Genomic DNA, 26,703 nt, shown 5'->3' with positions numbered 1-26,703 from the left:
AGATTTGGCAAAATTATCAGAATGCAATTGTCAGCCTACATATAAAAAAATTAAGGAAGATATAACAAGATGGAACCTAATTCGTTTTCTTGGTCTCAGTTCAAGGATTGAATCTATTAAAATGAATATACTGCCCAGACTACTATATCTCTTTCAGACCCTGCCAATAGAGATTAACCAAAATCAATTCAATGAATGGAACAAGATGCTATCAAGATATACATGGCAAGGTAAAAGGCCTACGGTTCATCTCAAAACTTTGCAATTAACCGAGGAAAAGGGGGAATGGGGCCTACCTTAGAGATTATTATTTTGCAGCACAGTTGAGAGCTGTGATATGCTGGTGCAACCCATCATACGACGCTCAATGGAAAAACATTGAGGAGAGGATACTTTCCATCCCCATACAGGCAATTTTGGCTGATAACAACCTTCAAAGTTACATAAATACTATTGATAACCTGTGTGTGAAATGGACTCTTAAAATATGGAAAACTATTATAAAAGAATATAAACTAGAGAGAAACATTGCAATTCTTAACTGGTGTGCATATGACTCAGATTTTACGCCAAATAAACTGGATGCTAGATTTAAGGGCTGGACAGCTAAAGAAATAACAGCTATTTGCAATATAATGAAAGAAGGAACACTGTTCAGTTTTGAATTGCTCAAAGAGAAACACTTATTAGACAAACAAGACTTTTATCGGTATTTACAGATGCGACAGTATGTTAATAGGATGGTTAAAAATGTAACCAAGACAAGTACATGTCTAACAGAGCTATTTAGAAAAGCATATAATTCAGACAATGGTAGTAGAATCATTTCAAGTGTGTATAAGGGCTTGTTAAATCTTAAAACACATTCAACTTCGTACATTAAAACAAAATGGGAGAAGGAAGGAGGGATAATAATATCTGAGGAAGACTGGACAATAATATGGAGGTATCAATGGAAGTGTACCAGTTCACAGAAATGGAGAGAGTTCGGGTTGAAAAACTTGATAAGATATTTTATTACACCCTCTCGGAAATCCCATTATGATAGTAACCCCTCTGTTTGCTGGAGAAATTGTGGAAATCAAAATGCAAACTATTATCATATTTTCTGGGAATGCCCCGTTATCAAAGACTATCGGAGTGGGATACATAATGCCCTACAAGACATCTTTAAATGTGAAATACCCTTAGAAAGTAAGACCGTATATTTTGGGTATATACCTCAAGAATGGTTGAAAAGAGATAAATATTTAATGAATGTACTGCTGGTGGCTGGTAAAAAGACCCTTACCAGGAAATGGTTATCACAGGAGAGCCCAACTTTAAATGTATGGATGGAAATTACAATGGACATTTACAAAATGGAGAAGATAACAACATCTGTTAATCATAAGTTGGAACAATTTGATTCATACTGGGGGAAAATGGTTTAACTACATAACACCTCATAGGCCTGATTTTATTCTCACAAGTCAATGAATATGTTGTAAAAAAAAAGATCACTCCCTACTTTGTACATAGTTTTCTTCTTTCAATTGTTCTTTCTTTCCTCTCCTTTCTATAAGGGTATACCTCAGATAAATATTATGTGGAGATTTGTGACAAATATGATTATATGATATATATTTACAGTACCTGAAATACATCTTATGGAAATGTTTGTTTGATGATGAACTTCAATAAAAAAAATAAATTACAAAAAAAAAGAGAAAAAGAGAGGCAAGAGTAGATGGTGGACTATTGAGAAATGATGCTGGGAGTTAGTAATGGGGGACAAACTGTATAAGTATTTTGCATCAATCTTCTCTGTGAAAAACTCTAGCAATATGCCAGAAATTCAAGAGTGTCAGGGGGCAGAAGTGAGCGCAGTTGCTAAAACCAGGGATAAGGTGCTTGGGAAGCTGGAAGGTCTGAAGGTCGATACATCATCTGGACCAGATGGACTACACCCCAGGATTCCGGCAGATGACAAGATGGCCCCAGTGAACCATGGTGATGTTCTGAGGGTTACGTACAATATGTCTAAAAATACCTTTTTTGAATTACTTTCACTGCAATCTGCAGCTTGTAATTTCCCTTTAAATCAACTTAATGATCCACAGGTTTCACAATCTTCTAAAGGACTCGACAGACCAAGCAGGTACGGCACCTTTAAGTGGTCAAAGGTTGACCAGCATGGAAGCAAGGCAGGAGGGTGGAACTCAAAGCCAGGCTGAACTGCAGAGGGATGAGGCCCCCCTCTACCTGACATCTTGTTGGCCAATGTACAGTGGACAAAATTGAGGACCTGAAGGCAAGATTGCTGTATTGGAGTGAAATGAGAGGTTGTTGATCAAGATGTGGCTTTTTCCAGACACACCAGATACAACAATCCGATCTAAAGGCTTCTTGATTTACAGAATGGAAGGAAGTGCCAATTCAGAAACAGCAAAAAGTGGAGGTGTATGTGTCATGATAAACCCTCAGTTCTGCTCCAATGTGATAGTTTTGTCGAACTCGTGTTCCCCCAACACGAGTTCAACAAAACCACCACATTGGAGCACCACTAATGGGCAAATTCCATCCATTCTGTTTACCTAGAGAGTTATCCATAAAATCCTAACTACAGTTTATATACCATTAGTGGCCGATTATAATCAAGTGTTTGAAGTAGTGCGTGATGTTGTCTCCAAATTAGAAACAGAGGGGGTCTCATCTCTCCATGTTTCAAACCTGTCGCATTTTAAATCATAGTCGGGGCCTTCAACCAGGGTTGTTTGAAGAAAAAGTGGTGGGAGATGTTCTCAGGGAAATGTACGGAGAAATGTGGCAAATGTTCAGGGGATATTTGCGTGGTGTTCTGCATAGGTATGTTCCAGTCAGACAGGGAAAGGATGGTAGGGTACAGGAGCCATGGTGTACAAAGGCTGTTGAAGGTCTAGTCAAGAAGAAAAGAAAAGCTTATGAAAGGTTCAAAAAAACTTGGCAATGATCAACATCTAGAAACTTATAAGGCTAGCAGAAAAGAGCTTAAGAATGAAATTAGGAGAGCTAGAAGGGGCCATGAGAAGGCCTTGGCGAGCAGGATTAAGGAAAACCCCAAGGCATTCTACAAGTATATGAAGAACAAGAGGATAAGACATGAGAGAATAGGACCAATCAAGTGTGACAGAGGAGATAGTGGAGGTACCTAATGAATACTTTGCTTCAGTATTCACTACGGAAAAGGACCTTGGTGATTGTAAGGATGACTTATAGTGGACTGAAAAGCTTGAGCATGTAGACGTTAAGAAAGAGGATGTGCTGGGGCTTTTGGAAAGCATCAAGTTGGATAAGACACCGGGACCAGACGGGATGTACCCCAGGCTACTGTAGGAGGCGAGGGAGGAGACTGCTGAGCTTTGCATCATCAGTGGGGACAGGAGAAGTTCTGGGGGATTGGAGGGTTGCAAGTAGAAACATAGAAAACCTACAACACAATACAGGCCCTTCGGCCCACAAAGCTGTGCCAAACATGTCCTTACCTGAGAAATTACCTAGGGTTACCTATAACCCTCTATTTTTCTGAACTCCATATACCTGTCCAGGAGTCTCTTAAAAGACCCTATTGTATCCGCCTCCACCACCATTTCCGGCAGCCCATTCCATGCACTCATCACTCGCTGCGTTAAAAACTTACCCCTGATATCTCCTCTGTACCTACTTCTAAGGACTTTAAAACTGTGCCCTCTCGTGCTAGCTATTTCAGCCCTGGGAAAAAGCCTCTGACTATCCACACGATCAATACCTTTCATCATCTTATACACCTCTATCAGGTCACCTCTCATCCTCCGTCACTTTGTGGAAAAAAGGACGAGTTCACTCAACCTATTCCGTAAGGCATGCTCCCCAATCCAGGCAACGTCCTTGTAAATCTCCTTTGTACCCTTTCTATGGTTTCCACATCCTTTCTATAGTGAGGCGACCAGAACTGAGCACAGTACTCCAAGTGGGGTCTGACCAGGGTCCTACATAGCTGCAACATTACCTCTCAGCTCTTAAACTCATTCCCACGATTGATGAAGGCCAATGCACCGTTTGCTTTCCTAACCACAGAGTCATCCTGTGCAGAGCCTTGAGTGTCCTATGGACTCAGACCCCAAGATCCCTCTGATCCTCCACACCGCCAAGAGTCTTACCATTAATACGATATTCTGCCATCATATTTGACCTACCAAAACCAACCACCTCACACTTATCTGGGTTGAACTCCATCTGCCACTTCTCGGCCCAGTTTTGCATCCTATCAATGTCCTGCTGTAACCTCTGACAGCCCTCAACACTATCCACAACATCCCCAACCTTTGTGTCATCAGCAAATTTACTAACCCATCCCTCCACTTCTTCACCCAGGTCATTTATAAAAATCACAAAGAGTAGCGGTCCCAGAACAGATCCCTGAGGCACACCACTGGTTACCGACCTCCTTGCAGAATATAACCCATCGACAACCACTCTTTGCCTTCTGTGGGCAAGCCAGTTCTGGATCCACAAAGCAATTTCCCCTTAAATCCCATGCCTCCTTATTTTCTCAATCAGCTTTGCATGGGGTAGCTCATCAAATGCCTTGCTGAAATCCATATACACTACATCTACTGCTCTATCCTCATCAATGTGTTTAGTCACATCCTCGAAAAATTCAATCAGGCTCGTAAGGCATGACCTGCCTTTGACAAAGCCACACTGACTACTCCTAATCATATTATGCCTCTCCAAATGTTCATAAATCCTGCCTCTCAGGATCTTCTCCATCAACTTACCAACCACTGAAGTAAGACTCACTGGTCTATAATTTCCTGGACTATCTCTACCCCCTTTCTTGAATAAGGGTACAGGAAGGGGTCAACATCTCTACTGGGTGTTTTTTATAGACCACCCAATAGTAACAGGGATATCGCAGAGCAGAAAAGGAGACAGATTCTGGAAAGGTGTAATAATAACAGAGTTGTCATGGTGGGAGATTTTAATTTCCCAAATATTGATTGTCATGTCCCTAGAGTGAAGGGTTTAGATGGGGTGGAGTTTGTTAGGTGTGTTCAAGAAGGTTTCTTGACACAATATGTAGATAAGTCTAGAGCCTAGAGAGGCTGTACTTGATCTGGTATTGGGAAATGAACCTAGTTAGGTGTCAGATGGGAGAGCATTTTGGAGATAGTGATCACAACTCTGTCTCCTTTACCATAGCATTGGAGAGGGATAGGAACAGACAAGTTAGGAAAGCGTTTAATTGGAATAAGGGGAAATCTGAGGCTATCCGGCAGGAACTTGGAAGCATAAATTAGGAACACATGTTCTCAGGGAAATGTACGGAAGAAATGTGGCAAATGTTCAGGGGATATTTGCATGGAGTTCTGTATAGGTACGTTCCAATGAAACAGGGAAAGGATGATAGGGTACAGGAACCGTGGTGTACAAAGCCTGTTGTAGATCTAGTCAAGAAGAAGAGAAGCGTCACAAGAAATTAGAAAAAGAAATCAGGGAAAGTTTAATGTTTCTGAAACAGAGACACTATGAAAGTGGATCTAAATCTATGAAAATACTGGCGTGGAAACTGAAAAAAAAAGCAGAAAATATAATTCATAGAATTAGGGATCCAAGAACAAAAGTGATAAAAAAAATAAGTCAAGTGAAATTCAAGAAGCTTTTAAAATGTTTTACAAAACTCTATATTCCAAAGCTCCAGGGGGAAGCATAGCCCAGGTTGACACCTTCCTGAATTCTTTAGAATTACCCACTTTAAGCAAAGAACAAAGCAGAACGATGACTGCTGACGCAACTGAAGCTGAACTAAAAACTGCAATTAGTAGGCTTAAATTACGCAAGTCACCAGGATCAGATGGATATACAGCAGAGTGGTAAAGAATTTAGAAATGAGTTAATTCCTGTTTTGCTCCCCACACTGAACTGGGTTCTAAGAAAGGCGGAAGTGCCACCCAGCTGGAAGGAGGCGATAATCTCAGCTATACCGAAAGAAGGCAAGGATAAAATGGAATGTGGGTCATTTAGACCAATATCTGTTTTTAATGTGGATTATAGAATATTTACCTCCATCATGGCCAAATGATTAGAAGAGTTTCTGCCCATACTGATACATAATGATCAGACAGGTTTTATACAACAACGCCAAACACAAGACAATGTATGAAGGACACTTCACATTATGGATCATATGCAAAAAAAATGAAATTGAAGCAATAGTGATAAGCGTGGACGCTGAAAAGGCATTTGATTCGGTTAATTGGAATTTTCCTGACAGAGTTTTACATAAATTTGGTTTCCATGACACAATTATTAAAACTATACAGGCACTATATGATAACCCTACTGCTAGGATTAAAATGAATGAAATAAAATTATTAAAATAATTTATCTAATAGTTTTACCCTAGAAAGGCGCACGAGACAGGGTTGTGCATGGTCACCGCTACTCTTCGCATTATATCTGGAACCATTAGCTCAATACATCAGACAAAATGAAAATATCAGGGGAATTACTATTAAAGGGACAGAACATAAATTGGTCTGTTACGCAGATGACATTTTGATCTATCTAGAGCAACGAACATACTCTTTACCTAAATTGATGCAATCCTTTGAACAATATGGTCAATTATCAGGATACAAGATCAACATAGATAAAACCCAACTACTTTCATGTAACTATAGCCCACCAAGAGAAATTGAAAGTAGATATCCTTGGGCATTGCAAACAGAGTCTTTCAAATATTTGGGCAAAATTATGCCAAAAGATTTGGCAAAATTATCAGAATGCAATTATCAGCCTATATATAAAAAAATTAAGGAAGATATAACAAGATGGAACCTAATTCCTTCTTTTAGTCTCAATTCAAGGATTGAATCTATTAAAATGAATATATTGCCCAGACTACTATATCTCTTTCAGACCCTACCAATAGAGATTAACCAAAATCAATTCAATGAATGGAACAAGATGACCTAACAGTAGTAGTGAGGTTGGGGATGGCATTAAACAGGAAATTAGAAATGTGTGCAATAAAGGAACAGCAGTTATAATGGGTGACTTCAATCTACATGTAGACTGGGTGAACCAAATTGGTAAGGGTGCTGAAGAAGTGGATTTCTTGGAATGTATGCGGGATAGTTTTCTGAACCAACATGTCGAGGAACCAACTAGAGAGCAGGCCATTCTGGACTGGGTATTGAGCAATGAGGAAGGGTTAGTTAGCAATCTTGTCATGCGAGGCCCCTTGGGTAAGAGTGACCATAATATGGTGGAATTCTTCATTAAGATGGAGAGTGATATATTTAATTCAGTAACAAAGGTTCTGAACTTAAAGAAGGGTAACTTTGAAGGTATGAGACGTGAATTAGCTAAGATAGACTGGCAAATGACACTTAAAGGATTGACGGTGGATATGCAATGGCAAGCATTTAAAGATCGCATGGATGAACTACAACAATTGTACATCTCAGTTTGGCAAAAGAATAGATCAGGGAAGGTAGTGCACCCATGGCTGACAAGGGAAATTAGGGATAGTATCAATTCCAAAGAAGAAACGTACAAATTAGCCAGAAAATGTGGCTCACCTGAGGACTGGGAGAAATTCAGAGTCCAGCAGAGGAGGACAAAGGGCTTAATTAGGAAAGGAAAAAAAGATTATGAGAGAAAGCTGGCAGGGAACATAAAAACTGATTGTAAAAGCTTTTATAGATATGTGAAAAGAAAAAAATTGGTTAAGACAAATGTAGGTCCCTTACAGTCAGAAACAGGTGAATTGATCATGGGGAACAAGGACATGGCAGACCAATTGAATAATTACTTTGGTTCTGTCTTCACTAAGGAGGACATAAATAATCTTCCAGAAATAGTAGGGGACCGAGGGTCTAGTGAGATGGAGGAACTGAGGGAAATACATGTTAGTAGGGAAGTGGTGTTAGGTAAATTGAAGGGATTGAAGGCAGATAAATCCCCCGGGCCAGATGGTCTGCATCCCAGAGTGCTTAAGGAAGTAGCACAAGAAATAGTGGATGCATTAGTGATAATTTTGCAAAACTCTTTAGATGTGGCTAATGTAACTCCGCTTTTTAAAAAAGGAGGGAGAGAGAAACCGGGGAATTATAGACCGGTTAGCCTAACGTCGGTGGTGGGGAAAATGCTAGAGTCAGTTATCAAAGATGTGATAACAGCACATTTGGAAAGCGGTGAAATCATCAGACGAAGTCAGCATGGATTTGTGAAAGGAAAATCATGTCTGACGAATCTCATAGAATGTTTTGAGGATATAACTAGTAGGGTGGATAGGGGAGAACCAGTGGATGTGGTATATTTGGATTTTCAAAAGGCTTCTGACAAGGTCCCACACAGGAGATTAGTGTACAAACTTAAAGCACACGGTACTGGGGGTATGGGATTGATGTGGATAGAGAATTGGTTGGCAGACAGGAAGCAAAGAGTGGGAATAAACGGGACCTTTTCAGAATGGCAGGCAGTGACGAGTGGGGTACCGCAAGGCTCAGTGCTGGGACCCCAGTTGTTTACAATACAGGTGTCCCCCCGCTTTTCGAACGTTCGCTTTACAAAACCTCGCTGTTACGAAAGACCTACATTAGTACCCTGTTTTCACTTTCAGAAGGTGTTTTTACTGTTACGAAGACAGGCAGCGCGCTATAAAAGGCAGCGCGCGCCCCGAGCAGCCGCTCTCCCCCGGATTCGAAATGGCATTGCTTAACCACGTTGCGTTGAGCAGCCGTTTGCAAGGTGAGTTCTAAGGTGTCGGAAAAGCCTGAAAGAGTTCGTAAGGGTGTTACACTTAGCGTAAAACTAGACATAATTAAGTGTTTCGATCGTGGTGAACAAAGTAAGGACAAAGTGAGTTTGGCTTGCGGAAGCTGACGAAGATGATGTTGAAGAGGTTGTGGCATCCCATGACCAAGAACTGATAGATGAAGAGCTGATGCAATTGGAAGAGGAAAGGATAACAATCGAAACTGAATTCAGTAGCGAAAGTGAAGTCGTCCAGGAACTGAACGTGAAGCAACTGCGTGAGATTTTCGCTGCAATGATAAAGTACGACTTTAATTTTGAAAGGGTACGTAGGTTTAGGGGATATTTGCAGGATGTTTTGAGTCCCTTACAAAGAACTGTGTGATAGAAAAATGTGCGAGGCTCAGCAGTCAAGCAAGCCTTCCACATCAGCCACAGCAGACGACGAACCTCGACCTTCGACATCGAGGCAGGCAGACATAGGAGACGATGAGCTGCCTGCCCTTTTCGATAATGAGATGACACCCCCGTGTCCCACCACCCCAACCCCTGGGCCCCGGGCAGATACTGTACCGATTCGCAGAAAATGCAGCGGTAGCCGGGAGGCACACAGCACATCTTTAAGAAAAAAGCCGAAATAAACATGCTAATTAATTAGGTGCCGCCTAGCACGTAATTGTTTGCCCAGATCAGTGCCGATGCAATCGGCAATCGCCTCTGATCTGCGCTGACATTTATATGCCGGGCAGCACCTAATTAATTAGCATGTTCATTTCGGCTTTTTTCTTAAAGATGTGCTGTGTGCCTCCCAGCTACCCCGCGTGCTTCACGGCAATGTATCAGTCGGCGGCCTGGAGGGTGGGGGCCACTGCACCACCCAAGCTGCGACGATTCAGTCTAACACACCATCATCAGTGCGCTCGATGTCTTCCCGATTCCAGTAAGTGATACTACACTGTATGTACATTATTTCTACTTTATATAGGCGGTGTATTTTTACGTGTTATTTGGTAGATTTGGCAGCTTCATAGTTTAAAGGTTACTGGACAGCGTGTTTGTGCCAACAGCGCTTGCGCGAGATTTTCGCTTCGGAGATCTGTGCATGCAATCGTTGTAGAGAAGTATTTCTACTTTATATAGGCTGTGTATTTATCATATCATTCCTGCTTTTACTATATGTTACTGTTATTTTAGGTTTTATATGTTAATTGGCATGATTTGGTGGGTTATTTTTGGGTCTGCGAACACTCACAAATTTTTCCCATATAAATAAATGGTAATTGCTTCTTCGCTTTACGACATTCTAGCTTTCATAGGAACGCTCTACCTTCGGATGGCGGGGGAAACCTGTATATATTAATGACTTACACGAGGGAATTAAATGCAGCATCTCCAAGTTTGCGGATGACACGAAGCTGGGCGGCAGTGTTAGCTGTGAGGAGGATGCTAAGAGGATGCAGGGTGACTTGGATAGGTTAGGTGAGTGGGCAAATTCATGGCAGATGCAATTTAATGTGGATAATTGTGAGGTTATCCATTTTGGTGGCAAGAACAGGAAAACAGATTATTATCTGAATGGTGGCTGATTAGGAAAAGGGGAGGTGCAACAAGATCTGGGTGTCATTTTACGCCAGTCATTGAAAGTGGGCATGCAGGTACAGCAGGCGGTGAAAAAGGCAAATGGTATGCTGGCATTCATAGCAAGAGGATTCGAGTACAGGAGCAGGGAGGTACCACACCTAGAGTATTGTGTGCAGTTTTGGTCCTCTAATCTGAGGAAAGACATTCTTGCCATAGAGGGAGTACAAAGAAGGTTCACCAGATTGATTCCTGGGATGGCAGGACTTTCATATGAAGAAAGACTGGATGAACTGGGCTTGTACTCGTTGGAATTTAGAAGATTGAGGGGGGATCTGATTGAAACGTATAAGATCCTAAAGGGATTGGACAGGCTAGACGTAGGAAGATTGTTCCCGATGTTGGGGAAGTCCAGAACCAGGGGTCACAGTTTGAGGATAAAGGGAAAGCCTTTTAGGACCGAGATGAGGAAAAACTTCTTCATACAGAGAGTGGTGAATCTGTGGAATTCTCTGCCACAGGAAACATTTGAGGCCAGGTCATTGGCTATATTTAAGAGGGAGTTAGATAAGGCCCTTGTGGCTAAAGGGATCAGGGGGTATGGAGAGAAGGCGAGTACAGGGTTCTGAGTTGAATGATCAGGTATGATCATACTGAATGGTGGTACAGGCTCAAAGGGCCGAATGGCCTACTCCTGCACCTATTTTCTATGTTTCTATGTTTCTATCAAGATATATATGGCAAGGTAAAAGGCCTAGAGTTCGTCTCAAAACTTTGCAATTAGCCAAGGGAAAGTGGGGTTGGGGCCCACCTTCTCTCAGAGATTACTATTTTGCAGCACAGTTGAGAGCTGTGATATGCTGGTGCAATCCATCATATGACACTCAATGGGAAAACATTGAGGAGAGGATACTTCCCATCCCCATACAGGCAATTTTGGCTGATAACAACCTACAAAGGTACATAAATACTATTGATAATCCATGGGTGAAATGGACTCTTAAAATGTGGAAAATTATTATAAAAGAATATAAACTAGAGAGAGATATTTCAATTCTTAAATGGTGTGAATATGACTCTGATTTTACGCCAAATAAACTGGATACTAAATTTAAGGACTGGACAGCTAAAGGAGGGAGGAGAAGATGGCGGCACGACGCAGCAGCTCAGAAATGATATCAGTATATGTAAGTAGGTACCGTGCACAATCCTGATTTGATGGAGACAGACGTGAGAAGCACTGGGGAACGTCTGGTGAAACTTCTGAAATGCCTGCTTCGCTGCTGCTGCTACTGTGTGATCAAGAATCTCCGGAGGGAAGGCCCCAGATCCTCGGCTTTGCTTATTGCCTGTTGCCTGGGCTGGGGTCGAAGCGCTCGGCAGAGACAGTGCTCGGTATCGGAGGGCTGGTCGGAGGCTCGAAGTTTTCGGACGGACTCAAGAGTCAGCTGTGGTCGGGTGCTTCCAGGGTGCTGCATCAGCAAGTTTGCAGCACTGGAGGTTCATGGCAGGAAGAGAGTTTCTTTTCCTTCTACCGTCTGCGTGAGGTGATGGGACTTTCGAGAGACTTTAAGACTTTTTTTTACCGTGCCCATGGTTAGTTCTTTATCAAATTACAGTATTGCTTTGCACTGTTGTAACTATATGTTATAATTATGTGGTTTTTGTCAGATTTTTTTAGTCTTGGTTTGTCTTGTGTTTCTGTGATATCATTCTGGATGAATATTGTATCATTTCTTACTGCATGCATTACTAAATGACAATAAAAAAGGACTGAGCGACCTCATAATCTAATCTAATCTAATCTTTGCAATATAATGAAAGAAGGAATACTGTTCAGTTTTGAAATGCTTAAAGAGAAACACTTATTAGAAAAACAGGTCTTTTATCGGTATTTACAGATGCAACAGTATGTTAATAGGAGAGTTAAAAGTGTAACCAAGGCAAGTACATGTCTGATAGAGCTATTTAGAAAAGCATATACTTCAGATAATGGTAGTAGAATCATTTCAAGCGTGTATAAGGGTTTGTCAAATCTTAAAAACACATTTGACTTCATACATTAAAACAAAATGGGAGAAGGAAGGAGGGATAATCATATCTGAGGAAGAATGGACAATAATATGGAGGTATCAATGGAAGTGTACCAGTTCACAGAAATGGAGGTAGTTTGGATGGAAAAACTTGATATTTTATTACACCTTCTCAGAAATCCCATTATGATAGTAACCTCCCTGTTTGCTGGAGAAATTGTGGAAATCAAAAAACCATCAAACCATTATCATATTTTCTGGGATTGCCCTGTTATCAAAGACTACTGGAGTGGGACACATAATGTCCTACACGACATCTTTAAATGTGAAATACCCCTAGAAAGTAAAACCATATATTTTGGGTATATACCTCAAGAATGGTTGAAAAGAGATAAATATTTAATGAATATACTGCTGGTGGCTGGTAAAAAGACCCTTACCAGGAAATGGTTATCACAGGAGAACCCAACTTTAAATGTATGGATGGAAATTACAATGGACATTTACAAAATGGAGAAGAATACAGCATCTGTTAATCATAAGTTGGAACAATTTGATTCATACTGGGAAAAATGGTTTCACTACATAACACCTCATAGGCCTGATTTTATTCTCACAAGTCAATGAATATGTTGTAAAAAAAGATCACTCCCTACTTTGTACATAGTTTTTCCCTTTTGCTTGTTCTTTCTTTCCTCTCCTTTCTATAAGCGTATACCTCAAATAAATATTATGTGGAGATTTGTGACAAATATGATTATATGATATATATGCACAATATCTGAAATATATCTTATGGAAATGTTTGTTTGATGATGAACTTCAATAAAAAATAAATTACAAAAAAAAAGGAAGACTTTCAGTTCGCTGGACGAACTCAGCAGGTCGGGCAGCAGCAGTCAGAAACGATGAGTTGACGTTTCGGGCTGGAACCCTTCGTCAGGACTGAAGAATGAAAGATGGCGAAGGATTTGAAGAATGCTTATAGTGTCAGTTGAAAGACCAGTAATTTGGAAGACAAAGGGATGGGGGAGGGGAAGCATTGACGTCATAGCCCTGAAAACAATGGGTGGTAGAAGAAGGAGGCGGAACCATGAGGGGGCTGGGGGAGGGGATAGAGTGACATAGGGATAGAGGAAGGGAGGGGGAGGGAATTACCGGAAGTTGGAGAATTCTATGTTCATACCAAGAGGCTGGAGACTACCTAGACAGTATATGAGGTGTTGCTCCTCCAACCTGAGTTTAGCCTCATCATGGCAGTAGAGGAGGCCATGTATGGACATATCTGAATGGGAAGCAGAGTTGAAGTGGGTGGCTACCGGGAGATCCTGACTGTTGTGGCGGACAGAGTGGAGGTGCTCAATGAAGCGGTCCCCCAATCTGCGTCGGGTTTCACCGATGTACAGGAGGCCACACCGGGAGCACCGGATGCAATAGATGACCCTAACAGACTCACAAGTGAAGTATTGTCGCACCTGGAAGGACCATTTGGGGCCCTGAATGGTTGCAAGAGATGAGGTGTAGCACTTAGGCTTACAGGGATAAGTGCTGGGTTGGAGATCAGTGGGGATGGACGTGCGGATAAGGGAGTCGCGGAGGGACTGATCCCTGCGGAAAGTGGAGAGGGGTAGAGAGGGAAAGGTGTGCTTAGTGGTGGGGTCCTGTTGAAGGTGGCAGAAGTTGTGGAGGATAATGTGCTGGATCCGGAGGGAGTGCGGAGAGAGTGGAGGGCAGTGTGTTCAGAGGGAGAGAGGTTGGAACAGGAGAGAGGAGTGGTGAAATTAAGACGGGTGATGTCTCGGCGACAGTTGGAGATGAAGAGATCGAGTGCAGGTAGAAGGCCCGGGCGGAGTGTCCAGGAGGAGGAGGAGGGTTTTAGACAGGAGAAGGGGTCACTCCTCACTCCCTCTGAACGCACTGCCCTCCACTCTCTCCGCACTAAACCCAACCTCACCATCAAACTCACTGACAAAGGTGGTGCTGTAGTAGTCTGGCGGACGGACCTCTACCTCACTGAGGCCAAATGGCTGCTCTCTGACACCTCCTCTTACTTACCCCGGAACAGAACCCCACCAAACAATATCAAACCATTGTCTTCCACACCATCACCACCCTTATCAACTCCGGAGACCTTCCATCCTCAGCCGCTAAACTCATTATTCCCACACCCCGTATCGCTCAGTTTTACCTCCTCCCAAAGATACACAAGCCTGACTGCCCCAGTAGACCCATAGTTTCTGCCTGCTCCTGCCCCACCGAACTTGTACCTGCCTACCTGGACTCCATTTTGTCACCCATAGTTCAGTCCCTCCCCACCTACATCCGGGATACATCCCATGCCCTCCACCTCTTCAATAACTTCCAGTTCCCTGGTCCCAACCGCTTCATTTTCACTATGGATGTCCAATCCCTATACACCTCCATTCCCCATCAAGAAGGCCTCAAAGTCCTCCGCTACTTCCTGGATAATAGACCTCACCAGTTCCCCACCACCACTACCCTCCTCCGGTTGGCAGAACTGGTTCTCACACCCAATAACTTCTCTTTTGGCTCTTCCCACTTTCTTCAGACTAAGGGTGTAGCTATGTGAACTCGTATGGGACACAGCTATGCCTGCCTCTTCATTGGTTATGTGGAACAGTCTGTACTCCAGACCTATTCTGGTACTGCTCCCCAACTTTTCCTTCGGTACATTGACGACTACATTGGTGCTGCCTCCTGCACTCATGCTGAGCTCGTCAATTTCATCGACTTTACTTCAAACTTCCACCCAGCCCTCAAATACACTTACTCTATCTCGGACACTTCTCTCCCCTTTCTCGATGTCTTGGTCTCCATCTCTGGAGACAGACTGTCCACTGACATCTTCTACAAGTCCACTGACTCTCATAACTACCTCGACTATACCTCTTCCCACCCTGCCACATGCAAAAATGCCATTCCCTATTCCCAGTTCCTCCGTCTCCACCGGATCTGCTCCAAGGATGAGGTTTTCCATTCCAGGACATCTCAAATGTCATCTTTCTTTAAAAATCGTGGTTTCCCTTCTGCCGTCATCAATGATGCCCTCACCCGCATCTCCTCCATTTCCCGCACTTCGGCCCTCACCCCATCCTCCCGCCACAACAGGGACAGAGTTCCCCTTGTCCTCACCTACCACCTCACCAGCCTCTGGATCCAGCACATTATCCTCCGCAGCTTCTGCCACCTTCAACAGGACCCCACCACTAAGCACATCTTTCCCTCTCCACCCCTCTCCGCTTTCCGCAGGGATCAGTCCCTCCACGACTCCCTGGTCCACACGTCCCTCCCCATGGATCTCCCACCCGGCACTTATCCCTGTAAGCGTAAGTGCTACACCTGTCCCTACACCTCATCTCTTGCAACCATTCAGGGCCCCAAACAGTCCTTCCAGGTGAGACAACACTTCACTTGTGAATCTGTTGGGGTCATCTATTGCATCCGGTGCGGCCTCTTCTACATCGGTGAAACCCGACGCAGATTGGGGGACCACTTCGTCGAGCACCTCCAGTCCGTCCGCCACAATAGACAGGATCTCCCGGTAGCCACCCGCTTCATCTCTGCTTCCCATTCAGATATGTCCATACATGGCCTCCTCTACTGCCATGATGAGGCCAAACTCAGGTTGGAGGAGCAACACCTCATATACCGTCCAGGTAGTCTCCAGCCCCTTGGTATGAACATAGAATTCTCCAACTTGTGGTAATTCCCTCCCCCTCCCTTCCTCTATCCCTATGTCACTCTACCCCCTCCCCCAGCCCCCTCATGGTTCCGCCTCCTTCTTCTACCACCCATTGTTTTCAGGGCTATGACATCAATGCTTCCCCTCCCCCACCCCTTTGTCTTTCAAATTACTGGTCTTTCAACTGAACCTACAAGCATTCTTCAAATCCTTCCCCATCTTTTATTCTTCAGTCCTGACGAAGGGTTCCAGCCCGAAATGTCGACTCATCGTTTCTGACTGATGCTGCCTGACCTGCTGAGTTCATCCAGCGAACTGGAAGTGTTGCTTTGATCTTTTACAGCATCTGCAGATTATTTTGTGTTTACAAAAAAAAGGAAGTGGCTGATGGAGTTCAACCCAGATAAGTATGAAGTGGTTCATTTTGGTAGATCAAATATGATGGCAGAATATAGTGTTAATGATAAGACTTTTGGCAGTGTGGAGTATCAGAGGGATCTTGGGGTCTGAGTCCATAGGACACTCAAAGCAGCTACACAGGTTGACTCTGTGGTTAAGAAGGCGTACGGTGTACTGGCCTTCATCAATCGCGGAATTGAATTTAGGAGCCAAGACGTAATGTTGCAGCTTTATAGGACCCTGATTAGACCCCACTTGGAGTACTGTGCTCAGTTCTGGTCACCTCGCTACAGGAAGTTTGTGAAAACCATAGAAAGGGTGCAGAGGAGATTTACAAGGATGTTGCCTGGATTGGGGAACAGTTAGAGTGAACTCGGCCTTTTCTTCTTGGAGAGACGGAGGATGAGAGGTGACCTGATAGAGGTGTATAAGATGATGAGAGGCATTGTTCGTGTGGATAGTCAGAGGCTTTTTCCCAGGGGTGAAATAGCTGCCACAAGAGGGCACAAGTTTAAGGTGCTGGGAAGTAGGTACAGAGGAGATGTCGGGGTAAAGTTTTTACGCAGAGAGTGGTGAGTACGTGGGATGGGCTGCTGGCAACGGTGGTGGAGGTGGATACGATAGGGTCTTTTAAGAGACTTTTGGATAAGTACATGTAGCTTAGAAAAATAGAGGGCTATGGGTAACTAGTAATTTCTAAGGTAGGGATATGTTCAGCACAGCATTGTGGGCTGAAGGGCCTGTATTGTGCTGTAAGTTTTCTAAATTTTGTTTGTGGAAACCTGAGTGGAAATGACTGCTGAATTTTACACTACAGCAGTGACCATATTTCAAAAACTCTTTAATACCCATTACCAATTTGAGATACAAAAAGAAACTTCACGTTTCCTCTGTTCTTCCTTTATCTCTTTCCTTCTTTCTTTCACACTGCAGAAATAGAGAAATACAAATAAATAAAATGTTATCAAAACTGAAAATCTTACAGCTGAGCGTCTTTTAAGGTGGAATAGTGAGAAGGAAAGAGAAGAAAACAAATACAGGTCGACCTTCGCTAATCCGGCACCGCTGGGACCTGAGGAGTGCTGGATTAGTGAAGTGCCGAATTACAGAAGGATCACATTAAGCAAAATCAGTGCCGGATTATCAAAGGAACCGGATTACAGGTAGTCGGATTAGTGAAGGTCGACCTGTACTCAGAAAGGGAATGAGTTGGAAGAGATAAGGAAGTTCATTGCCAGAAAATAAAATAATGAGTCACCGGAAAAGGAATTAGATAAATAAGAAATAGATTCTCATGAATGGGGAACTGAATCTCCCCAGAGGTCTTGAACACCGCTGTTTTGACCTTATTCCAGTTAGATTTTCTGTTAAATTCAGAGCTGCTGAAATCAGTTCTTGCAAGTTTCTGGTGGATATTCTGGCCAATAAAATGAATTACTCTTATTTTGAACAAGTTGAGTTAACTTAAACCTGATTCAAATAATTTAGTTAGGGATTATGTCTTTCATGCACTGTTTTAACTTTTTAAAGATTTGTCAGTAAATTTAAAATATTTGAAACTGTGCATCCTGCTGAAAGAATAATACAGATTTACAAACAGAAATCAGATATTTCTGGAAGCCAGTGGGCCTCGGGAGTTGGACTGAGGACCAAGCAGCGGGTGATAGATTACCATGAGTGAGAGCAGTTTGCCACACACTGACACAGACCAGGTAGAAGCAACAAGCTGGCTGGACACTGTGCACTACTGAGCTAAATTGGCAGGTTTGGCCAGCTTCCAGAACTTCCCAAAACTTCAAAGAATTTTCAAAGATTTGGTTGAGAAGTTGAAATCGAAGCAAATTGGGCACATCGAAAGCTGATATATTAATATTTATTCAATGGTTCGATGGTTCCATTTAATATCAGAGAACGTATACAGTAAACAATTTGAAGTGTTTCTCTTTGCAGGTATCCACGAAACAAAATAAACCCTCAAAGAATGAATGACAGAAAAACGTTAGCACCCCAAATCCCCTCACCCCCTCCCTTGCACAAACAGCAGCAAAACATCAACTCTCCCAACCCCTCCTCACCCCACTTGTTCCAGTGGAAAGCATCAGCACCCTCCCCCCACCACCAACCAAGCAAAGACCCCACAAAGAGACCAGGAAGTAGGTCCATCAAAAACTACAGTCCATAACCCAGCACTTCAACGTGCCACAGACTTTCATTCCCACTAATAAGGGAGAGAGAGGTGTCGCCCTGTCCACAGCGAGGGGGGAGACCAACAAACAGCTTGCTGTTTCAGCGTTACGGTCTGCACTGTCAAACTTATTCCGAGTTTCTCCGATTCGAGAATTGGCAGCAAATTCTCTCTCACCATCGAGAGACAGCATGATTGCCTGAGTGCAGAGGACTCCGAGAGGGGCACATTGTGCCTTGAGTTGCTATAATTACACTGTTACCACCACTTAGACTGAATTTGTCACCACTTAGAAAGCTTGTAGACAGATTGATCAGAATCAGGTTTAATATCACAGGCATATATGAACTTTGTTAATAGTGGCACCAGTACAATGCAATATATGACAAATATAGAAAACAAATACATTAATTACATTAATTATATTAGTTAAATTGAAAACAGTGCAAAACAGAAATACTAAGAAAAGTGAAGTAGTGTTCATGGGTTCAATGTTCATTTAGAAATCTGATGGCAGAGAGGAAGAAACTGCTCTTGATTCTTTGGGCATGTGCCTTCAGTCTTCTGTACCTCCTTCCTGATGGTAACAACGAAAAGAGGGCATGTCCTGGGTGATGGGCCTTCTTAATAATGGATGCCGCCTTTCTGCTCCCTGATACTACGGAGGCTAGCACCCATGATGGAGCTGACGAATTATACAACTTTCTACAGCTTTCTTCAGTCCTGTGCAGTAGCCCCCTCACCCCCCAATACCAGCCAGTGGCACAGCCTGTCAGAATGCTCTCCATGGTACAACTGGAGACAGTTTTGAGTTTCTTTAGGTGACAAATCAAATCTCCTCAAATTCCTAATGAAATATAGTTGCTAGCTTGCCTTCTTTATAGCTGCATCAATATGGTGGGACCAGATTAGATCCTCAGAGATCTTGACACCCAGGAACTTGAAACTGCTCACTCTCTCCACTTCTGATCCCTCTGTGAGGATTGGTTTGTGTTCACTCATCTTACCCTCCCTGAAGTCCACAATCAGCTCTTTGGTGATACTGATGTTACGTGCCAGGTTGTTGCTGCAACACCACTCAACTCGCTGGTACATCTCGCTCCTGCACGCCCTCTCGTCTCCATCTGAGATTCTGCCAACAATGGTTGTATCATCAGCAAATTTATAGATGGTATTTGAGCTGTGCCTAGCCACACAGTCATGGGTATAGAACGGGAAGAGCAGTGGACTAAGCACACACCCCTGAGGTGCGCCAGTGTTGGTCGTCAGCGAGGAGGAGATATTATTACCAATCCACACAGATTGTGGTCTTCCAGTTAGAAAGTCAAGGATCCAATTGCAGAGGGAGGTACAGAGGCCCAGGTTCTGTAGCTTTTCATTCAGGACTGCAGGAGTGATAGTGTTGAACTCTGAGCTATAGTCAATAGACAGCATCCTGACACAGGTGTGGGAAGTGATGGAATATTCTCAGTTTGCCTCGGTGAGTGTAATGCCAACAACCCTCAAAGGGTCAGAGAGGAAGGTAGTACTGACGAAGCAGGGAATCTGTAGAAGGACTTAGATAGGTTGGGAGAACGGGCAAATAAGTGGCAGATGGAATATAATGTAAAGAAGTGTATAGTCATACACTTTGGTATATGGAATAAAGGCATAAACTATTTTCTAAAAGGGAGAAATTTCAAAAATCGTAGGTGCAAATGGTTTTGGGAGTCCTTGTACAGGATTCCTGAAGGTTAATTTGCAGGTTGAGTTGGTGGTAAGGAAGGCAAATGCAATATTAGCATTCATTTCGAGATGACTAGAATATAACAGCAAGGATGTGATGCTGAAGCTTTATAAGGCATTGGTCAGATCAGACTTGGAGTAATATGAGCAGTTTTGGGCTACTTATCAAAGAAAAGATGTTCTAGCATTGGAGAGTCCAGAGGAAGTTCATGAGAATGATTCCAGGAATAAAAAAGGTAACGTATGAGGACCACTTGATGGCTCTGGGCGTGTACTCACTGAAGTTTAGAAGAATTGAGACTGGGAGGAGAAGATGGCGGTGTGACGCTGCTCGCAGTGGCCACTCTGGTGGTGATATCTGTTATCTGTCAAGTAGGGTGCCGTACACAATCCTGATTTGATGGAGACGGACGTGAGAGCACAGAGGAACATCTGGAGAAACTTCTGAAATAGTCATAGTCATAGTCATACTTTACTGATCACGAGGGAAATTGGTTTTCGTTACAGTTGCACCATAAATAATAAATAGTAATAGGACCATAAATAATTAAATAGTAATATGTAAATTATGCCAGGAAATAAGTCCAGGACCAGCCTATTGGCTCAGAGTATCTGACCCTCCAAGGGAGGAGTTGTAAAGTTTGATGGCCTCAGGCAGGAATGACTTCCTATGACGCTCGGTGTACTCCTGTGCCCAACTTCGATGCCGCTGCTACTGTGTGGTCCAGAATCTCTGGAGGGGAAGGCCCCGAGTCCTCGGCTTTGCTTGTTGCTCGGCGGCTGGGGCGGGGTCGAAGCGCTCGGCAGAAATGGTGCTCAGTATCGGAGGGCTGGTCGGAGGCTCGAAGTTTTCGGACGGACTCAGAGTCGGCTGCGGTCGGGTGCTTCCAGGGTGCCGCATCAGCAAGTTTGCGGCGCTGGAGGTTCATGGCGGGGAGAGTTTCTCCCTTCTGCCGTCTGCAAGAGATGATGAGGCTATCGGGTCTTGAGACCTTTTTTTTACCGTGCCCATGGTCTGCTCTTTAGCAAATTATGGTATTGCTTTGCACTGTTGTAACTATATGTTATAATTATGTGGTTTTGTAAGTTTTAGTCTCGGTTTGTCCTGTGTTTCTGTGATATCATACTGGAGGAACATTGTATCATTTTTTAATGCATGCATTTCTAAATGACAATAAACGAGGACTGAGCGTCCTCATAATCTAATCTAACCTAATCTATTGAAAGGCCTAGATAGAGTGGATGTGGAGATGGAGACACAGCTGGAGGGGTGGAGAAAAAAATTGAAAGCATCTATCTTTCTACATGTAATTGGCAAAGTTACTTTGGACATCAATATCTTTCAAATTGATGAGACCGCCTTTATATTGGACACTCTGATGACAAAACTTAAGGAGCATTTTATCCCAAGTGAAACATGATGTTTGAAAGATACAAGTTCTTTTCCTGTGACCAGAAACAAGGTGTTAGCTTTGACCAATACTCAGCTGAGCTTCACACACTGAGTAAGTCCTGTAAGTTTGGAGATTTGAGATACTCAGTAGTTAGAGACAAAATAGATTGCGGAACTACAAATAATAGGCTCAGAGCATGATTGCTTTGTGAAAAGTATTTAACACTGGAAATGCCTGTGAATCTGCGATCACAAGCTGAGGAGTTGCACGGGGTAAGAGCGACAGGGCATGCTGAGAAAGCAGAAGGGCAGAGCACAAGGATGTTTCTCAACGCAATAGGTAGGCTCAAACAGCAAATGTAGTAAGTGTGGAGGTAGGCAAACCCCAAAGACGTGTCCTGCTTATAGAAAGTCCAGTAATAATTGTGGGAAGAGGAATCATTTCATAAAGTGCTGCCAAGCTGGGGCTACCAAGAGAAAATGTTGCTGAGGAAATGGACGAGGTCTTTGTAGATTCTCTACAGACTGCTGGTGCTGGCAAAACAGAATGGATTGTTCCAGTGACTAAATGAGACAGCAATTCCATTCAACCTTGACACTGGAACCCAGGAGAATCTGTTATCCATGAATGATTACAATTCCCTCAAAGTTAAGAGCAAGATTTACCCAGTGCAATTAAAAGTGGCAGGCTATACTGAAGAGAACGTTCCAGTAAAAGGGGGCTGTATAGTGACCATCAAGCACAGGGGGCAGCACTCAAAGGCTCAGCTACTGATTGTTGAAAAGTGAGTACTGCCAATATTAAATGCAGGAGAAGAGCTCAACCTGGTGGCTTCACAGGCTAAAGATGACCACATTTCATGCTTGGAAGAGTATGCAGATGTTCAGGGTTGGGTTGCTTACCTGATGTAACTCGAGAAACTCGTAACAGCATCCATGACAACTCCAGAGAGGTTATGCAAGAGAGGTACAAGAACTTCACCTTCCATAGACGTCTGTACTAGCTACACCAGCATGAAAGTCAGGGTGCTGGTGCTGAACAGAGTGATCATGATGAAGAAGTCACCATTCTTGCCTCCACACCATGTAGCTTTGGATCAAAATCTGTCTCTCATCGACATCCGGTTAAAGACTGGAAATTAAAAATATCTCCACAATCCTCTCCAAGGCTGAAGAGGAAAAACGAAAAGGAAGATGGGGAGACCATACAGATCCCAAGGCCAGAACAACAGCAACAGCTCAACACAAACCAACTGGAGGAGTTGCTGTCTGTGATGCACAGTCAACAGAAGGAGCTCTGTGAATTGAATCAGTTGGGGGGGTCCAGTGATGTCATCGTTCAGAATGGCAGCTTAAATCAACAGCTCCTCCAGAAAAACGCATATTTTGCCCCATTAATCCATCAAATATAAGATCTTTCGAAAATATCTGAATTGATAAGGGGGGCAAGAATGGGGAGAAAGAATGGAGATAAAAAATGCATCACTGTGGAGCCTATGGAAGAGAGAGGTACAACGAGCGGCTCTCCTACACGTGCGCATGGCGGCGAGGCTGACGATGGGCCTCATTCAGGCGAAGTGGCAAATATGATAAAGATTCTGGAAGAGATAAGGGAAGTCCAAAAAGATATAAAACAGCAACTAAATGATATAAAGTCAGAGCTCGCCAATGTCAATCAGAAAATAGTGGTGGCAGAGACACGAATTGAGAAGGTGAAAGATCACGTGCAAAACGTGGAACAGATACTAAGAAAGACGATAAAAATATTAAATCAACATTTAACAACCTAAAAAGTTATATAAATACAATTGATAACCTATGGGTGAAATGGACTCTTAAAATACGGAAAACTATTATAAAAGAATATAAACTAGAGAGAGAGACATTGCAATTCTTAAAAATTCTTAAAAAATGTGCATATGACTCGGATTTTACACCGAATAAACTGGATGCTAGACTGGACAGCTAAATGAACAACAGCTATTTGCAATATAATGAAAGAAGGAACACTTCAGTTTTGAAATGCTCAAAGAGAAACACTTATCAGAAAAACAAGACTTTTATCGGTATTTACAGATGCGACAGTATGTTAATAGGACGGTTAAAAATGTAACCAAGGCAAGTACATGTTTGATAGAGCTATTTAGAAAAGCATATAATTCAGACAACAGTAGTAGAATAATTTCAAGCGTGTGTAAGGGTTTGTCAAATCTTAAAACACATTTGACTTCATACATTAAAACAAAATGAGAGAAGGAAGGAGGGATAATCATATCTGTGGAAGAATGGACAATAATATGGAGGTATCAATGAAAGTGTACCAGTTCACAGAAATGGAGGGAGTTTGGATGGAAAAACTTGATAAGATATTTTATTACACCCTCTCAGAAATCCCATTATGATAGTAACCTCCCTGTTTGCTGGAGAAATTGTGGAAATCAAAATGCAAACTATTATCATATTTTCTGGGAATTCCCTGTTATCAAAGACTATTGGAGTGGGATACATAATGTCTTACAAGACATCTTTAAATGTGAAATACCCTTAGAGAGTAAAACCATATATTTTGGGTATATACCTCAAGAATGGTTGAAAAGAGATAAATATTTAATGAATATACTGCTAATGGCTGGTAAAGAGACCCTTACCAGGAAATGGTTATCACAGGAGAGCCCAACTTTAAATGTATGGATGGAAATTACAATGGACATTTACAAAATGGAGGAGATAACAGCATCTTTAATCATAAGTTGGAACAATTTGATTCATACTGGGAAAAATGGTTTAACTACATAACACCTCATAGGCCTGATTTTATTCTCACAAGTCAATGAATATGTTGTAAAAAAAAAGATCACTCCCTACTTTGTACATAGCTTTCTTCTTTTGATTGTTCTTTCTTTCCTCTCTTTTCTATAAGTGTATACCTCAGATAAATATTATGTGGAGATTTGTGACAAATATGATTATATGATATATATGTACAGTATCTGAAATACATCTTATGGAAATGTTTGATGATGAACTTCAATAAAAAATAAATTACAAAAAAGATAGAATTAGTTGGAACTTATGCAAAGACTCACTAATCACATGGATGGAGTCCAGGGCTCCATTATGAGGCACAGGGAGTGAATTATGGTTACACAGCAAGAACAAGAATAGAGACGAACTGATAAAACCTAGGCAGAAGGATGTGAAAGAAGTGAACTTGTTCATCAATGTTCTCAGAAAGACATAAATGAAAGCAATACATCTGTGGAAACAAACAACAGATCCAAAGGGGATCAGCAACTCACCTCAGAGACGGATTGAGAGTTGCTGAGTGAATAAGGGATTGTATTTGCTCATTACAGTTGAAGTTAACATAATTATCTTTGTTGGAAAGGATGATTGTTTACTGTAGGTTTATTTAAGTGCATCCATTTAGAACAGAGATGACAAGAAATTCCTTTAGCCAGAGGGTGGTGAATCGGTGGAATTCATTGCCATAGACAGCTGTGGAGGCCAAGTAATTGGGTATATTTAAAGTGGAGGAGAACAGGTTCTTGATTAGTTGGGGTGTTATAGGTTATGGGCAGAAGGCAGGAGAGGGATAATAAATCGTCTCTGGCAATGAATTCCACAGATTCACCACCATCTGGCTAAAGAAATTCCTTGTCATCTACATTCTAAATAGACATCCCTCCATTCTGAGGCTCTGGTCCTAGACTCCTCAATATAGGAAACATCTTCCTCACAGCCAATCTATCTAAGCCTTTCAACTTTTGATATGTTTCAATGAGATCCCCCAGCATCCTTCAAAATTCCAACGAGTAAAGACCCAGAGTCATCAAAAGCTCCTTGCATGATAATCTTTTCATTCTATCTGCCACTTCTTTGCCCATTCTCCTGCCCTGTGTGTCCTTCTGCAGCCTCTCAGCTTCCTCAACACCACCTGCCCTTTGTATCATCTGCAAACTTGACCACAAAGCCATAAATTCCATCATCCAAATCATTGACAAAAACGTAAACAGAAGGGACCCTTGTGTAACACCACTAATCACCAGCTGCAGCTGGAAAAAGCTCCCTTTATTCCCACTCTTTGCCCTCTGCCATCATCCCTGCCAGTGTTCTTTTCCAATTAAATCTGGCCAACTGCTCTCTCATGCCTTTGTAACTCCCTTTACTCCACTGTAATACTAATACATCCAACTTTAGCTCCTCTTTCTCAAATTTCTGGGTGAATTCAATCATATTATGATCACTTGCCTCTTAGGGTTCTTTTACTTCAAGGTCTCTAATCAATTCTTGTTCATTACACAACACCCAATCTCGGAATAGCTGATCCCCTAGTGGGCTCAGCCACGAGCTGCTCTAAAATGCCATCTCATAGGCACTCTAGAAATTCACCCTTCTGGAATCCAGCACCAACCTGATTTTCCTAATCTACCTGCATATTGAAATCCACCATGACTATTGTAATATTGCCCCTTTGGCATGCAACTCAGAAGGCGCAAGATAGATGCATCCCAGAGCAGTAGTAGTATTCTACCGGCAGGATGACGCAACCATGGCTGACAAGGGAAGTCAAAAACAACATTAAAGTAAAAGAGAAGGCAAATAATAGAGCAAAAATTAGTGGCAAGTTAAAGGATGGGAAGCTTTTAAAAATCACCAGAAGGCAACTAAAAAAATCATTAAGGTAAAGATGGAATACTAAAGAAAGCAATAAAAAATATTAAAGAGAATATCAAAAGTTTCTTCAGATACATGAAGTGAGCATGGATATCCTTTCAGCCTCAGTCTCCTGCCTTCTCCCCGTATCCTTTCATGCCCTGACCGATCAAGAATCTGTCAACCTCTGCCTTAAAAATACATAAAGACTTGGCCTCCACAGCTGCCTGTGACAACAAATTCCACATGGGAAAATCTTGCCTGACAA

General features: G+C 42.5%; 1 long non-coding RNA gene across 1 annotated transcript in view; it reads right to left on the bottom strand.

Moving 5' to 3' along the window:
• Positions 1 to 17,299: 17,299 nt before the first annotated feature.
• Positions 17,300 to 26,703, bottom strand: part of LOC134336473 (uncharacterized) — a 37,330-nt gene continuing 27,926 nt past the window's right edge. Inside the window, exon 3 of the long non-coding RNA XR_010015797.1 lies at positions 17,300 to 17,403. This is a non-coding gene — a long non-coding RNA (uncharacterized LOC134336473). The remainder of the gene's footprint in view (positions 17,404 to 26,703) is intronic.

Source organism: Mobula hypostoma, chromosome 22 (assembly GCF_963921235.1).
Source record: "Mobula hypostoma chromosome 22, sMobHyp1.1, whole genome shotgun sequence".
Lineage (NCBI taxonomy): Eukaryota > Metazoa > Chordata > Chondrichthyes > Myliobatiformes > Myliobatidae > Mobula > Mobula hypostoma.
Note: the sequence above shows the minus strand (reverse complement) of the source record. Positions and strands in the feature narration are given on the sequence as shown.